The sequence below is a fragment of the Brassica rapa genome, chromosome A02, assembly GCF_000309985.2.
Source record: "Brassica rapa cultivar Chiifu-401-42 chromosome A02, CAAS_Brap_v3.01, whole genome shotgun sequence".
NCBI lineage: Eukaryota > Viridiplantae > Streptophyta > Magnoliopsida > Brassicales > Brassicaceae > Brassica > Brassica rapa.
In genome coordinates this window covers 19838906-19855321 of record NC_024796.2, presented here as the reverse complement: position 1 = coordinate 19855321, position 16416 = coordinate 19838906, and the positions used below count along the sequence as shown (strand labels likewise).

General features: G+C 39.4%; 1 protein-coding gene across 2 annotated transcripts in view; it reads left to right on the top strand.

Annotated features, from left to right (window-relative positions):
- LOC117132036 overlaps nucleotides 1-16416 on the top strand; it is a 38192-nt gene that overhangs the window by 13526 nt on the left and 8250 nt on the right. Inside the window, exons 2-3 of one of the 2 annotated variants that reach the window (XM_033285389.1) lie at nucleotides 3903-3904; nucleotides 6950-8400. The gene's annotated coding sequence lies outside the window, so the exon portion shown is untranslated. Of the gene's footprint in view, nucleotides 1-3902; nucleotides 3905-6949; nucleotides 9025-16416 lie in introns of those variants that run through there. The other variant, XM_033285388.1, reaches the window with a different exon arrangement.

Below are 16416 nucleotides of genomic sequence, written 5' to 3'. Positions count from 1 at the left end.
GCTGAGAGACTTCATCATCCCGTCGCTGAACATAAGACGATGTCGCTCTCGGAACATCGTTGACGGAACCAATCCCCAACGTCCGTCCCTTTTTTTAGGGACAACCTTAAAAACAAAAAATAAATTTTGTTAGTAAAAATTTAAAGTTAAATTAAATGAATATTTAAAAAATTAAAATTTTAGAAAATTTACCTCCTCGTAAAGCTTATCCACTTCAGGTGTGGATAAGGTGACGGGTAATCCATCGGTGGACTGTTGGGTCAGCTGGGTCTGGCGTTCTTCAACCCGAGCAGCCAAATCGTTGTAGATTTGCTCGGACTTGCCATCTATAAATCGGCCCGCCTTGTTCTTGTGGGTCCTCTCGTAAAGTTGCATAAGAGACGGGAATTCTCCCGTCTCTTTGGCCTAAAAAAACATTTAAGAAAGTTGTTAATTAGAATATATATAAAAATATACTAAAAATTTAATATAATTAAATTTTTAATTACCATTTCCAAACGGACACCGGCGTGGGGTTTTTGGCCCGTAGTGTGAAGCATCGGCCCGTTCCCGTGCTCATCGACTGTGTTACGGGAGTTAGAGCAAGACTGGGCGATTCTAATGGAATCAGGAAGACGCCAATATCGGATGAGGCCATCCCAGACATCCGTGGTGAGCTCAGCGGGTTTGCCACGCTCATACCCCTTCACGATCCAGTCACCCTTCCAGTTGGAGACCGTGTCCAACAAGCGAACTTTCGCCTTCGCGACAAACTTCTTCCTCACCCTCTCAGTGATCCCCAAGGCCCAATTATATTTTTGCTGTTGGAAAAAATAATTTATAATTAGTTTTTCAGAAAAAAATATATATATAAATAATAAAAAAATTTAAAGATATATATTTAATTAATAGAACTTACAGCGTAAATTTTGAACCACGTCTTTCTGACGTAGTGGGGCGTCGTTTTCCAGTTCGGATGTGGCATGGAGAAGTAACCTTTTATCGTGTCGGTTACGTCCGATGCAAGACATCCGTCAATCCCCCACCTGAAAAATACAAATTTAAAATATAAATTATTTTTTAAAGTTATAAAAGAATTTAAAAAGAATAAAAAAATAATGAAACATACCATAAAGTTCCGTCCGGTCGGTCGGGGTCGATGACTGGTAAACCTTCTCTGCCTGGCAGACGGAGAATGTCCTCTACGGTGTACTGCGAGTAAGGAGCACTCGGAGGCACCATCAAATCGGGATGAATCTCGGCCGCGGGCATCGGAGGTGCCGGCATCGAGGAGGCACAGGAGGAGGAGCCATCTGGGGAGGCACGTGAGGAACCGATGGTGCACTAGAAGAAGGAGATCCAATGACTCTCTGAGTGTACTGAGTCTCGGGGACAGTCTCCTGACCCGAAGAACCGGGAGCTGAAGAAGACGACGGGTCTAAACGACTACCCGGCTCACCGAACATCTCTCTGTAATGGGCAGTAAGTCTACCTTTTCGAACCTGAGAAAAAAATTTAATTTTTAAATTTTCGTGAACAATATACTTCCCAACATTATCCACCTAATCAACACTAAATAACATAAGATCCGTAAACCTATCTAAATTCCCTATACTAACCACCTAATCTATCCTAAACTAATCAAACTAGAGAGGAATTAGAGAGACTTACCATTGCTACGAATTAGGGAGGAAATGGAGAGGAAGTGGAGAGGAAAGACGGAGCGAGCTCGCTCAGGATATATATAAGATTACTTGTCCTCGTAATTTCCTCGTAAACTTACGAGGAATTACAGAGGCCCGCGTTTTCATTTACGACGAAATAGCGACGAAATACAAAGGCCCGCGTTTTCGTTTACGACATTTTTACGACGAAATGGGTTACGTGGAATTAACGAGTTAAACAGTTACGAGGAATTAGCGAGCCTTTATTTTCTATAAATACCCACAACTTTCCTTCTCAAACCACACACAAACTCACAAAACACACCCTATCTCAAATCACACTTCTCACCAAAATACTTTTCAAATTAGAAATATTTGAAAAAAAAGAAGAAAAGAAGATATTAGAATTTATGTGGGTGAGACTTAAGTCTCGCCACATATAATTCCAGTATCTTTCTTTTTTTTCTTTTTTCTAGTTTTTATACTATGAGGAAGTAGCTAGTCTCGCTTTTCACCAAATTAGAAATATTTGGAAAAAAAGAAAGAGAAGAAGATATTAGAATTTATGTGGGCGAGACTTAAGTATTATAATTGCTCGAAGTCTTGCCACATGTAAATCTGGTGTCTCTCTTCTTTTCCTTTTTTTCTAGTTTTTAAGTCTACGAGGTTTTTACGACGATTTCTGTTACGAGGTGTTTACGACGAAATCATCCTACGTGGAATTAACGAGTGCCTCCTTCGTCATTTACTTTACGTGGTATTTACGTCAATTTACCTTTCGAGGTCTTTACGACGATTCCGTCCTACGTGGAATTAACGGGTTTCGCTTTCTTTATTTTTTTTACTTTCGTCGTTATTTCCACGTAAGCTAACGAGTTCTTTACGACGATTTGTCCTACGTGGAATAAACGAGGATTACGTCGTACATTCGACGTCAAATTACGAGGAATTAACGAGCAGTACGTTTAAATCCCTAAAATCCGAAACCCCAAACCCCAAAACCCCATATTCCTTATCTTCTACTTCATATATTCCAAACCCCATCTTTATTTCCATTCCAAACCACAATTCCCACATTTACTTATTTATAAAACAAACTCCCACAATTTCTTATTCATAAAACAAACTCCCACATTACCTTATTCATAAAACAAACTCTCACATTACCTTATTCATAAAACAAACTACACAAAATCAAATACATCAATCGGATACATCGACATTCTCGTCATCACTAGAAATATCATCATTTTCATTAAACTCGTCTTCTACAGCTTCGTCTGTGGCATCATCGGTAAGATCTTCGTATTCGTGATTATGCGGATCAATGAGAAGGATGTCATCAATTTCTTGTTCAGGTTCCTCGACTTCATTTATCTGTTCTTCTTGCAATGGTGGTTCTTCTCCACTGATGATTCGTCCTCGAGGTGTAACTTTGATCACTGCTAACCAATTTATACCCGAATCTCTCATCCGAGGGTATGGAAGGAAGCTAACTTGGTCTGCTTGTGAAGCTAAGATGAAAGGCTCGAATTTGTTGTACCGACGTCCACCGTTGACATCAACTACACCAAATTTGTTAGACCGAACACCTCTGTTGACGACGGGGTCGAACCATTCACATTTGAAGATGACGCATTTCAGCTTCAGTATCCCTGGAAATTCGACTTCAATAATCTCCGTCAAGATCCCGTAGAAATCTGTTTCCCCTTTCACACATATTCCATAGTTACTGGTCGCCCGCTGTCTACCATACTCATATGTGTGAAAAGTGTAGCCTCGTGTGAAATACATCTGTGATGTGGTGACCTTTACAAGTGGAGATTGAATTACTTCGTGTAACCACTTAGGATAATCTGCATCGTCGTCATAATCAACCTGCAAAAATAAAGAGAACATTAAAATACAAATCATGTATGAAAAAATAGTTTGAGTTATAATACCTGATTCCGCAACCACTTAATGAAGTGCTGATCTTTCCTTTTGTCTACGTCACTTGTGGATATACCAGGAAATGTTTCTTCGACTTGAGAAACAAATAGGCTGTAAAATTAATCACATTTCATAGGAATGAATCTCTTGCAATTATATAATTAATTATATGTGTTTTGAAGTGTCCATATATGTTACCTTTCAAAATAACGCATCAATGGATCCTCGCAATTGAGTAGAATATAGGTGTGTGCACTATGAGCGTCTTGTTCACTCGACCACCAAACCTCTTTAGACTTCCCACCGAGTCGTCCAATCTGGCTAAAGATGTCTGGAACACCAGCAACTGCATATGTTGGCGCAACTCCACCATCATCATATCTTCTTGGAGCTCTTCTACGGGTACGTACTTTTGACGCAAAGTAGTACGATGTGAAGTGAGAAACTTCTTCCGTCAAACTTCCAGCAATTATAGAACCTTCAACTTTGGCGAGGTTCTTTGCTTTTCCCTTCAAATATTTCATGGCTCGCTCATACTGATACATCCATCCGTAATGTACAGGTCCACGAAGCAATGCTTCATATGGGAGGTGGACAGCTAGATGCTCCATGACGTCAAAAAATCCAGGAGGAAATATCTTCTCCAAGTTGCACAATAAGATGGGAATGTTCTCCTGAAGCTGTTCTACAACTTCTTCTTTAAGAGTGCGTGTGCTCAGATCCCTGAAAAATGCTCCAATGCCTTTTATATTCCAAAAACAATTAAACACATTGTTAGTCGTATATTATTTTGCAAACTAGACCGTTATAAAATTATTGTGATATAAAACACTACGAACCTGCAAGTGCTTCATGTACGTTTGTTGGAAGTAGCTCCGCAAATGCAAAGGGCAGTAGTCGTTGCATAAAGACATGACAATCATGACTCTTCATCCCAGAGAACTTTTGACCCTTTTCAACACATCTAGAGAGATTTGAAACATACCCATCGGGGAACTTCACTTCTGATGCCACCCAGTTGAACAACACCGACTTTTTTTCTGAAGACAGTCTGAATATCGGAACGGGAACTTGTCCATTGCTTTTAATATGTAACTCGCTTCTTGAGCAAATATCCGGCAAGTCCAACCTCGATTTTATGTTGTCTTTTGTCTTCCCTGGGACATTCAATATTGTATTCATGATGTTCTCAAAGAAATTCTTCTCTATATGCATCACATCGAGGTTGTGGCGCAGAAGAAGATCCTTCCAATATGGCAACTCCCAAAATATACTCTTCTTGTGCCAGTTGTGATGAACACCGTAAGAATCAGGCATATTACGAGGGACATGCCAATTACCACCCCAACGAACTGTTTCGTTAGCTCCGTAGTAGTCGATTTGTGCTTCAATTTGTTCTCCAGTTAGATATGGTGGAGGAGTGTCTCTCACAACCCTTTTGTGCCTAAACAAATTCTTGTTTCTTCGGTAAGGATGGCCAATGGGAAGAAATCGACGATGACAATCAAACCAACTTGTCTTCCTACCATTCTTCAGTTGAAACGCATCTGTCGTTCCATTACAATATGGACAAGCTAATCTCCCATGTGTAGTCCATCCAGACAACATCCCATATGCAGGAAAGTCACTTATGGTCCACAAAAGCATAGCTCGCATCGTAAAATTCGTCTTCGTTGAACAGTCGTACGTCCTCACCCCTGTTGACCACAAATCCTTCAACTCTTTTATCAGTGGTTGTAGGAAAACATCCAGGGACCTTTTTGGATGGTTCGGACCAGGTATCAATATCGTCAAGAATAGCAACTCCCGTTGCATGCACATCTCCGGTGGCAGGTTGTATGGCGTAAGAAAGACTGGCCACAATGAATATTGTCTCCCTGACATTCCGAACGGACTAAATCCATCTGTGCATAATCCGAGATACACATTCCGGCTATTGCTAGCAAAATCCGGATGTACTTTGTTGAAATGTTTCCAGGCTCTTGCATCTGATGGATGAGTCATCTCACCATCCGTCTGAGTATGCTCGGCATGCCATCTCATCTTTGCAGCAGTCTGCTCTGATTGATACAATCTTTTCAATCTGTCTGTAATTGGTAGGTACCACATCCTTTGGTACGGTACCCTATTACGTCCCCGTCCTTGCGGCTTGAATCGTGGCTTCTTGCAGAATCGACATACTTCTAGCTTCTCATCATCTCCCCAATAGATCATGCAGTTGTCGATGCAGACATCTATCATCTCCGAAGGCAACCCAAGACTATAAACTAATTTCTGAATCTCATAATAAGAATCAGCAGACACATTGTCTTCCGGCAAATACTCTTTAAACAAGTCCGCCCATTCGTTCATGCAACTTTCAGGTAGATTGTGATCAGTTTTAATATTCATCATTCTAGCAGCCAACGACAATTTAGAGAGACCTTCTCTACAACCACTGTAAAGTGGTTGATTCGCCGCGTTTAACATTCCGTAAAATTTTTGCATCTATATTAGGTTCTTCATCTTCATCATGAGCTACGAATGCATCAGCTACCATATCATGAACCCTATCATAATCTACCATCTCCTCCTGATGGTAACTATGTTCATTATGCAAATGATGATTAACCGGTTCTTCCTGAAAATTGCTATTACTACTACTAGCTTCATTCTGATCATAATTATAACCTTCCCCATGTTGAAACCAGATATAGTAATTTGGCGTGAAACCTCTATTTATTAAATGCTTCCAAACATTTTCACGGTTTGCCAATTTCGAATTGTTGCATTTCCGACAAGGACAGAACATCTTACCACTTTCTTGGGCGAGCGGTGTTGAATCTGCTTGGTGCATAAATGTCTCCAGCCCCGCAAGGTATTCTTTCGTCACTCTCCCGTTAGCATCTCTATGCATATACATCCAATTCCGCAACTCGTAAATAGTCCCAGAGCCAGCCATTTTTTTTTCTTTCACGTTTTTTGTTGTTGGTGTGTTTAAAATGATGTTCCAACATCCATATTTATAGAAAATTTCGAATCTGGTAGTTGTAATTTTACTATGAAATTACGACGAAAATTAATTGTATGGCCAAAAAAAAAACGTGAGCCACCTACCAAGTTGGTGGATTCAAAATTTCCTCGTTAAGTACACGTAAAATATTTCGTCGTAAAGCACTCGCGAAATTTACGTGGCTTTTACGAGGAAAAACTATTTCCTCGTAAAAGCCACGTCAATTTACATCGTCTTTACGACGAATATGTTTTGTCGTTACCTTACGACGAAATAACGATGCTTTTCTTTCTCCACGTACTTTCCTCGCAAAATCAACGTTTTTTTACGAGGATTATTTTTCCTCGTTAAACTTCCTCGTTAAAGTTACGTTTTCTTGTAGTGGGGGTTTTGGTGCTTAAAGGAAATAGTTAGACTTAAGGTTTTTATTCAGAAAATTTAGAATTATAATCCTAAAGATGCTTAACAAGTTGCATGCATGATATCATAGAGCTCAACACTTAATAAAAAACCCTTAGACTTTCACTTTCTAGGTTTGTCTATTGACCAGTGTCGATCGATTATTCTATAGGAATTTCGATAGATATACTTGTTGAAACGTCAACCGATTATTCTATAGGAATATCGATCGACGCGCTTGGTCAAGCGTTAATGCAATTGAATATGCTCACTAAGGTTACTAGATCAGCTCTCGCTTATTTTAGCAAGTCTTAGCTCAGTTAGAATGGTTTCAGGATGAGATGAAAGTTATCACTTATATCAAACAATCCTATGACAATTTCTAGGTAGCTAATCTAGAATCATGCATTAATGACAATCCTAAAGATTAATATCACAACTTAGCAATCTATAGTTGGGGCTAATCTCTCATAACCTATTTAAACCATAAGATCTAACAAAAGAACTACTCAGACATGGCTATGCAATTCATAACAACAATAAGGTATAAAAACTACATTAGAATAATAGATAGATATTAATGGAGTTCCAATCACAAATCTCTTTTGATATTCTCTCCAATCTACTAAAAATCCTAGAAAATCTTTTCTGTCTAAAACAATAAACAAGAAAGCACACTTTGCCTCTAACATGTTGGCAAAGCTTATATAATTAGGTTAAAACTCGTCAGGGATAATCTTGTAAATTGGTGAAGACTTGGGCTCTAAGTCGGCTGAGGCCAAACGGGCTTTCTGCGCGCTTCGCTGTCGATCGATGTTAAGATGTGAACATCGATCAATTATTCCTCTTCAATATCGACCGATGGTCGAGCTCGATGGTCATCTTGGGTGCTTACTCCAAATATCTCCAAAATGCTCTAAAATCATTATTTTTTCCAAATCACTCCTGATCCTATAAATATTTTAAATAGACTCTATAATATAATAATTAATAGTTAAAATACTTATAAACCATGAGTAAAAGTAGGTCAAATCCATGGTCTATCAACTCCCCCAGACTTACCATTTTGCTCGCCTCAAGCAAAACAAACATGCAGTCTCTCTGAAAGAGGTTTGAAAACAGCAGGGACTCACATGATTTAAAACTTAGAATCATCACCTCTACAATATTGCAATCCACATCTAAGAATTCCTAATCACAAAAGCACATTATACCATATCCTAGCTTAGTAACAAAATACACCTAGCTAACAACTTAGCAAATCTTGTCCGACATTCCCCTCTACCAACCTCATTTCTTAGCATAAATAAAAGTGCAGGCTTTACCTTGGGAGTATCGATCACATGATGCAATGATTTTCAAACAAGTATCTGGACCTGCAGGTAAACATTAGTTCCTATCCTCTCTCTCTACTAATTTTCTCTCTTAGTCAAAGTCAGCGTATATTGCAAGATCATTGCCCAAGATTGGACAGACTTCCATGAATAAAGACTTAATGGTGGTTGCCACCAAATCCTCTTTACTTCTTTTTGACCTATATCCTAGGATTATTTGTGAAGCAAGTCTTAATGATTGTAGCCACCAAGTCCGGTTATAACCCTTTACCTATAGAATTCTTATGAAGCAAGCCTTAATGGTTGTAGCCACCAAGGCACATTCGAATCTATTCCTACTAAATCTTTAATAGATAATATATATATATATATAATATTATTTTTTTAAACTATATCTATAAGTTTAATCTATATTTCGAAAATAGAGAGAGGGAGATAAATCTATCTACACAAGGCTTTACCTTCCAGACTTGTTTGAAGAATCCGATCCCATGTATACCAAGACCCAGGACAAGCAGTTGTATCAAGTTTAGTGTTGGAGGTCAGCTTTGGTTCCTTCAAACAATCTCAGCAAGTGTGAATAGTTGACATGTTGATCCACTTTAGTATCTTTAGTACTATCTGCAATCTGTAAGTCTAGAATGGTGCTAAAGAATGGTTAGATAACAAGCAAAAATCTAATAAGTGCATTATCCTCTTCTTGACTCAATAAAAACTTCTTTTTTTTAAACATTTTTTAAGATTTATGAATAAACTACTATCAGTAATCCTGCCTCCAGACTTAAACTACACTGTCCCCAGTGCAAATTCAGACGGAGTTATGGTGATAACTAAATCATCATGACTCATTGTAATAAGTTAGAACGATATACCAGACCGGAATGGATGTCGACCGATGTAAAGGTGTTGATATCGGTCGCGGCAGGTGATTTTCTGTCAATCGATGTCGGCAGTGTTTCGTCGGTCGATACTCACGGCAATCGTCTACTCAGATCTTTTTTTTTATTTTATGACCTGCAATAAATAAAAGCCAACATAAATACTAGATTAATAAAACCAATTAAATATTACCTAATAGTGGGTTGCCTCCCACTCAGCGCTTTGTTATAGTCATTTAGCTTGACTTTGGAGGTGATTTGGCTAGTAGTGTTGAAAGCTGGAACTTACTGGAAAACAAGTGTCCATCTCTTCTCTGCGCTTGTTGAACCATGTACCAGTGAAGTCTCGCATTGCTTCATCTCCTCGACACCAATATTCCATCATTGTTGCAATTGTGTTTTCCATCTTCTGCAATCTATCTCATATACTCTCAAGGTTGAACTGATGTCTTCTGAGTGTAGCGTAGGTGTCAGCTGAGATCTCCTCTCCATGGTTGTGTGTATCAGACATGTCTGATGTCACCTTTGGTACTAGCCGGCCTTGGTTTGTAGTGTCGTCAACAAATGTCTGTCTATGAGAGTCGGTCGATTTGTTGTCGCATCTGTCGATCGATGCTGATGCTTCTGTTCGATGGGCAATGTAACTCTGAATCTCCACTAATTCCCTCTGTATTGCTTATATCTTAGAAATCAAAGCACTCATGCTAAGGTCCATTGGGAAACAGATGTCATCATATCTCCTATCAAGTCTCTCTTCTGTAGTTTCCATAGTTATGTAGATATCTTCTATCAACTGATCAATCTCTGCTCTGGTGTAAAAATCTGGTTGAGACTTCATCGAGTGTGAGTTTTTTGGGTTATCGTCGATCGATGTTGAGTGGTGTATGTCGATCGATGCTGGTCGATGTTTGTCAGACGCATGCTGAATTTTTTCTATGTCCTGCCTCATCTCCTCCATGCATATAGTCAACCAATTGATGCTATCATTCAATGGATAGTAGACACCATCAAGCTTCATCTGAAAATCAACTTCATACTTCTCTTGGGCTCCACAGACTCCATTTGATCTCGTCCTTTGTGTAGATCTTTCGTACTAGCTTGGTTTGTGTGAATGAGCTAGCATATTCTAGAAGACATATGTAGATGTGCTCATCTCTCGAAGCTTTTTCCATTAGCTTTCTGATATCATCTTTGGACACACTGATGATGTGACCATTCATATCCCTTGTATATCCCTGATCATATCTGTAGACTCCATACTCATCTTTCTCTTCCAAGTAGAATTTTCTTGTTCCAAAATGGTCAAAAGCTCTTCTGCCGAATTCTGGACGACGTCGATTGATGGTGTGTGATGTCAATTCTTCTGCTTGAAGCGATTGTCTATGCCACCAGCTGTGTCATAGAACTCTTTTGTAACCCTCTGATGAGTTGTTGGGACCGTGCGTTGTTGCATGACAAGATTATCTGCTCTATTAGCCATCTGAAGAATGTCTGCAATGTCTTCTATGGATACTTGCAGTGCATGACCATCTGAAAAATGTCTGCAATATCCTTTATAGGATACAAGCTTATTTACTGGCCATGTAATCACCATGTGATCTTTCTCCATGCTTCGACCTCATTTGTAAGTATCACAAGTATGCCATACATCATTCCACTACTCTAATTTTGGCAATGTAATTTCAAAGTTCTTTCTGAATGTGTAACTGAAAAGTAAGCACTTTGGTGATTGAAAAGTCCAAATAAAATTGTAAGCCTTAAAACATACAATATTTATTATACACCAAAAATTGAAATATTATAAAAATATATTCTCTCCATTTTATTGTCGTTTTAGTTTTTTTCGCACTGATTAAAAAAATCATATTTACTCCTAATAAATATATTATTTTATTTGATTATGTTCACTAACTAACAAAAAAATAGTAATAAAATTAGAAAAGCTATCAAATCAACGCATTAAAACATAAAACGAGACTTAAAATTAAACTCTAGAACGATAAGTATTATGAAATTAATGGAGTACTTTCTAAAACCTATCATGTTTTATTTGAAACTGTCGCCCACCATATATTCAAATACTAAAAATCCTACTGCATGTAATTATATAAATACCCATGAAAAGAGTTAATTTAATTATATTGCTCTCTTGTACGTTTATGTTATCCATCTTCTAACACTAGTTTTTATTGAAATAATGTCATAATAAAAATAAAATAATTTATATTAAATTAAAGGCATTTCTAACAAATTCTCAAACTCTTAAATTTTGAGGTTTTTTGCTTTTCAACAGATTTTCAAACCTTTATATTTTGAAGGTCTGAATAGTAGAACCTTGGATCTATTATTCAGCCCTCAAAACACTATTTATTTTTGATTTTAGTGGTTATTGGTAACTACTAATCAACTGCCCTCGAACGAATTAATTATGATGTATAACTGTTACCAGATTTTCAGTAGTCTTTTGGCGAACGTGCCGTACCCTTTGACACTGTCGAATGTAGATCCACTCCTGGTCCTCTCTGTTAGAGTTATGCTTTATTGATTTGTTTCTTTATACATTGTTTACCTTCCGAAGAGTATCAGTCCAGTTTTTAAATATATTGGTGATGTTGAGTGTTGACAAATAAAAAGGGAAATCACCTCATTTTCTATTAGTGACAGGTGATTTGTAGCTCATTAAGGCAACAAAGCAAGACATGAAAAATAATTTGAAATAAATTCGATCCAATTATTAATGAAAATGGAAGAGTATGAGATTTCCACTTGCTTTTACGTATATTAGAAACTAAAAGTAGTTGGAAATTAAATTTCGTGATGGATAAGGGTCATGTCCAAAGTTAATATTTATAAAATTCGTTTTAACCACCGTCCTATATGTAGTCCACTTTCAGTTTTTTTGTTTTTTTTTTGATATCATCCACTTTCAGATTTTAATGTCATTTCCTAGCAATTAAATAAGAAACCAGTCAATGTAAGTCATACAAAATAAGTCCCGCTTAATGTGAGTGCGATATTGATGCAAGTTGGTTAAAACTTATAGAACTATATGGACGAATTTGAATATGCTGAACTGTCTAATTGAACTCATGCAAAAACATAAGTTTAACGTTTACTAAGCAAGCAGGGCCATGTCTAAAGAAAAGAAGACACATTCCTGTATTCATAAAAAAAAATTAAAAACATTTTGAAAGGCTTATCTATAATTTCTTTTTGTGTTCGTAGTAAGGGCATCTCCAACCCCACTCCATATTTTATTCCAAAATTAAGAAAATGGAGTGGGGTTGGAGATGCTCTAACACTTCTTAAAATTAATCCAGTAGATTTAAATTTTGACAAATTCTTAAACTTTAAAAGTTTAGCGTAGAAATTCCAAAATCTATTGCATGATTTCATGCCTTCTAAACTTTTTATCTATTCTTGTTAATTTTTATATATATGCCCAGTTAATGCTTATTTGTTTTCTTTTATCTTTCTTTATTTCCATCTTATAGTAAAGAATAACTATGTAATTTGAAAAGGGGACAATTGTTTATTTAGACCAAAAATGACAATTATGTCCCTTTAAACTAATCTCATATACTTTATGTCTCATTAAACTAATTATTTTTAAAATCGTAATAATGCCATTATAATTTTAATTTTAATTTCGTAATTATAATTAACAAAACAATTGTTAAATATCCCTTTAAAATATAATAAATAATGTGCTCGATCAAGCGGGACCAATCGATCTGTTATCACCAGGTCGATCTGACCGATCGATCCAGATCATTACGCATAACAAAAAAAAACGCCGAGCATATACTGATTGACATGGTCTATTTCACTCGATCAACAAAGGTCGATTTTACTTGGATCGATCGATCTCTAATTGTAGACCAATCGATCCCGTGCCCGAATAAGTATTCCAAATCGATTTCCTGGTTTTCTTCGGTTATATCCGGTTTGATTTCCACTTGATTTGAACCGACCAAACACGTTTTCAACTCTTTAAACTCGATTTCTTTGGGAAAAAACCCATCATTTCTCATCTTCTCCATGAATAAGGGGGAGAAAATCAAAGTCTCAAGTTCATAAACCCTAACTCACTCAAATCACTCTGATTTGGACGATTTTTACGAATCTATCACTTCTGTTCAATCTGCAAAGGTATGAAACTCTATCTCCACTTCTAGAGTTTGAAAATACAAAGGTAAAAGATGAATTTTTTTTTAGTTTGTTGGGATGTTTAGGCTTCAATCGTGTGTTAAGGTGATGATTAGAGACGATTTCGCACACAGCCCATGCCTTAAATCGCAGTTTGTTGGGGTCAAAATCGGTCACGACGGAATCAATGTCTGAAAGTCCGTAAAAATCAGCATAACCGTTTTTACGAAAAGTAATCTTCGTAAAGATATCTTTACGAACAGCCTTGCAGTAAAATATCGTCCAAATCTCAATCGAACCACTAAATACCGATTGTCCGAAGGCAACAGACATGTATCCAAATCGGCTGCGGACAAGCTCGAGTATGGAAATCAGACCGCGGACAAGCCAAGCTCGATCGATACGCGGCGTCCAAGCATGCACACAGCTCGGTCGCTACGTAGCGACTGAGCGTTCATCCCGCTCGGTCGCTACTTAGCGACCGAGCTCAGCCAAGCGACCGAGCGCTCGTCCCGATCGGTCGCTACGAAGCGACCGGGCTCGAGCCAATGTTCGGTCGCTGTGTAGCGATTGAACCTTTCCGAACGTCAATACGACACCAGTTCTTGCATTCTCGTCAAAACCTTCGAATGCTATCTCCCGAAGACCGTAGCAAGCTCAGTCCATGTTTCCCGCCATTCTAATTCATCGATCAAACTTCGCGGATTAGAAACCGCGGAAAACTCGTAGTAAACGTGTCGAGTCGGAAGACGGCCCAAAGGGACCTAAAACACGACTCGAGGCCCCATCCTATGATTTTCCTAACCAAAAGCCCGTAAACCACAGCCTGGTTTACGCTTGGTCCACAAGGAAGGATAAATGTCAAGTTTCCGCGGATAAATACGGAAGTTTTGAAGATAATTGTGAAGATCGGGAAAAATGGAATATCTCCATTTTTATGCTATGACGGCTTAAGGACAGAAGAGTAAAAGCGTAAACCGACCTTGGAGCTAGTATATAAGTAGTCCTAGGCGAGGAGCAAGGGGAGAACTTTTAAGATTCGGAATTCTTCGCACTTAGAAACTTTAGGCTTATTCTCGACAAGTTCGGTTTCTATGACTGGCACTCAATTATTAGACGAACTCGCCTAGGCAGTTCGATGTCTTGTCCAGCTCTATCAATTGAACTACGTTCGGCTTGATCCTCGAAAGGGGTACGTAGGCAGCCTTTAACAAGGTTCAGTCCGAAATCAATCAAAAACCTTTTCTTTATCTATTTTGTCTTTCGTTATCGAGCTGCGACTCAACTAGGTTTGAGCTTTAGGCCGCTAGAACTAAGTAACTCGCTGACAGTCTTTGCGGCAAAAGCTTTCATGATCGCTTGTAATGATCGCAACGCTGTTACGCGGACTCGAAATAAGATCAGCTGTTTTCTCTAAACTCGTTTGTTATCTTTTCATAATTTCTGCATATATTTGGTCACTTGTCGTTGGCTCTCGCAGAGATCCGGGACCTCTGGGAAATTAGGGTTTTCCTAGTTTCCTTATTTAAACGGAAATCGACAGTGCGAATTTCGGTTCCCACAGTTTGGCGCTAGAAGGAGGGGGGGTTACGGATTACTCTTACTCATGGCCACAAAACGCTTCATCGAAACGATGTTTGGATATATGAAAGACAAACTCGCAGCACTGACTGCTCCTATGGCCAACGCTTACGCAAACGCCGTAGTTTTCAACAAAATCGAAAACTTAGTCGCGACCTTCCGTCACAGGAAGAGCACTAAAACAAGCTCGCGATTTCTCCCTGTAAACAAGAAGGGAAACGATAAATCTTATCAAAACCCCGTAAACAAATCTCGATGCGTAAGGGTTTTACCAAAACACATTTTCCGAAACATTTCGGAAGGATAAAACTTGTTCTCCCAAAAAACCGCTGAAAAACCCCTATGTTAATCGCGGAAAAAGGAAACGCAACAAAACGATTACACAGTTCGGTCGCTACGTAGCGACCGAGCACGCACACTGCTCGGTCGCTACGTAGCGACCGAGCACACACGCTGCTCGGTCACTACGTAGCGACCGAGCACACACGCTGCTCGGTCGCTACGTAGCGACCGAGCACACACGCTGCTCGGTAGCTACGTAGCGACCGAGCACGCACGCTGCTCCGTCGCTACGTAGCGACCGAGCACGAACATGCTGCTTGGTCGCTACTTAGCGACCGAGCACGCACACTACTTGGTTGCTACGTAGCGACCGAGCACGCACACGCTGCTCGGTCGCTACGTAGCAACCGAGCACACACACTGCTCGGTCGCTACGTAGTGACCGAGCTCAAGCCAACTCTCCACTCGCTACATAGCGACCTGTAAGGCCTCAGAAAGGTCCTCCTTTCGGTTCTCTTTAGAATCCTCGTCGAAACACTTTTCGTTTCGTCTCAATCGGAGTTTCCGTTGAGATTTTACGACGAAAACAAGTGGGACTCGTCTCGGCTTGCTTCCACTCGCTACGTAGCGACCTGTCAGACTGTCAGTCGCTACGTAGCGACCTGTAAGGCCTCAGAAAGGTCCTCCTTTGGTTCTCTTTTTAATCCTCGTCGAAACGCTTTTCGTTTCGTCTCAATCGGAGTTTCCGTTGAGATTTTACGACGAAAACAAGTGGGACTCGTCTCGGCTTGCTTCCACTCGCTACGTAGCGACCTGTCAGACTATCAGTCGCTACGTAGCGACCTGTAAGGCCTCAGAAAGGTCCTCCTTTGGGTTCTCTTTTGAATCCTCGTCGAAACGGTTTTCGTTTCGTCTCAATCGGAGTTTCCGTTGAGATTTTACGACGAAAACAAGTGGAACTCGTCTCGGCTTGCATCCACTCGCTACGTAGCGACCTGTCAGACTGTCAGTCGCTACGTAGCGACCGGTAAGGCCTCAGAAAGGTCCTCCTTTGGGTTCTCTTTTGAATCCTCGTCGAAACGTTTTTCGTTTCGTCTCAATCGGAGTTTTCGTTGAGATTTCACGACGAAAACAAGTGGGACTCGTCTCGGCTTGCTTCCACTCGCTACGTAGCGACCTGTCAGACTGTCAGTCGCTACGTAGCGACCTGTAAGGCCTCAGAAAGG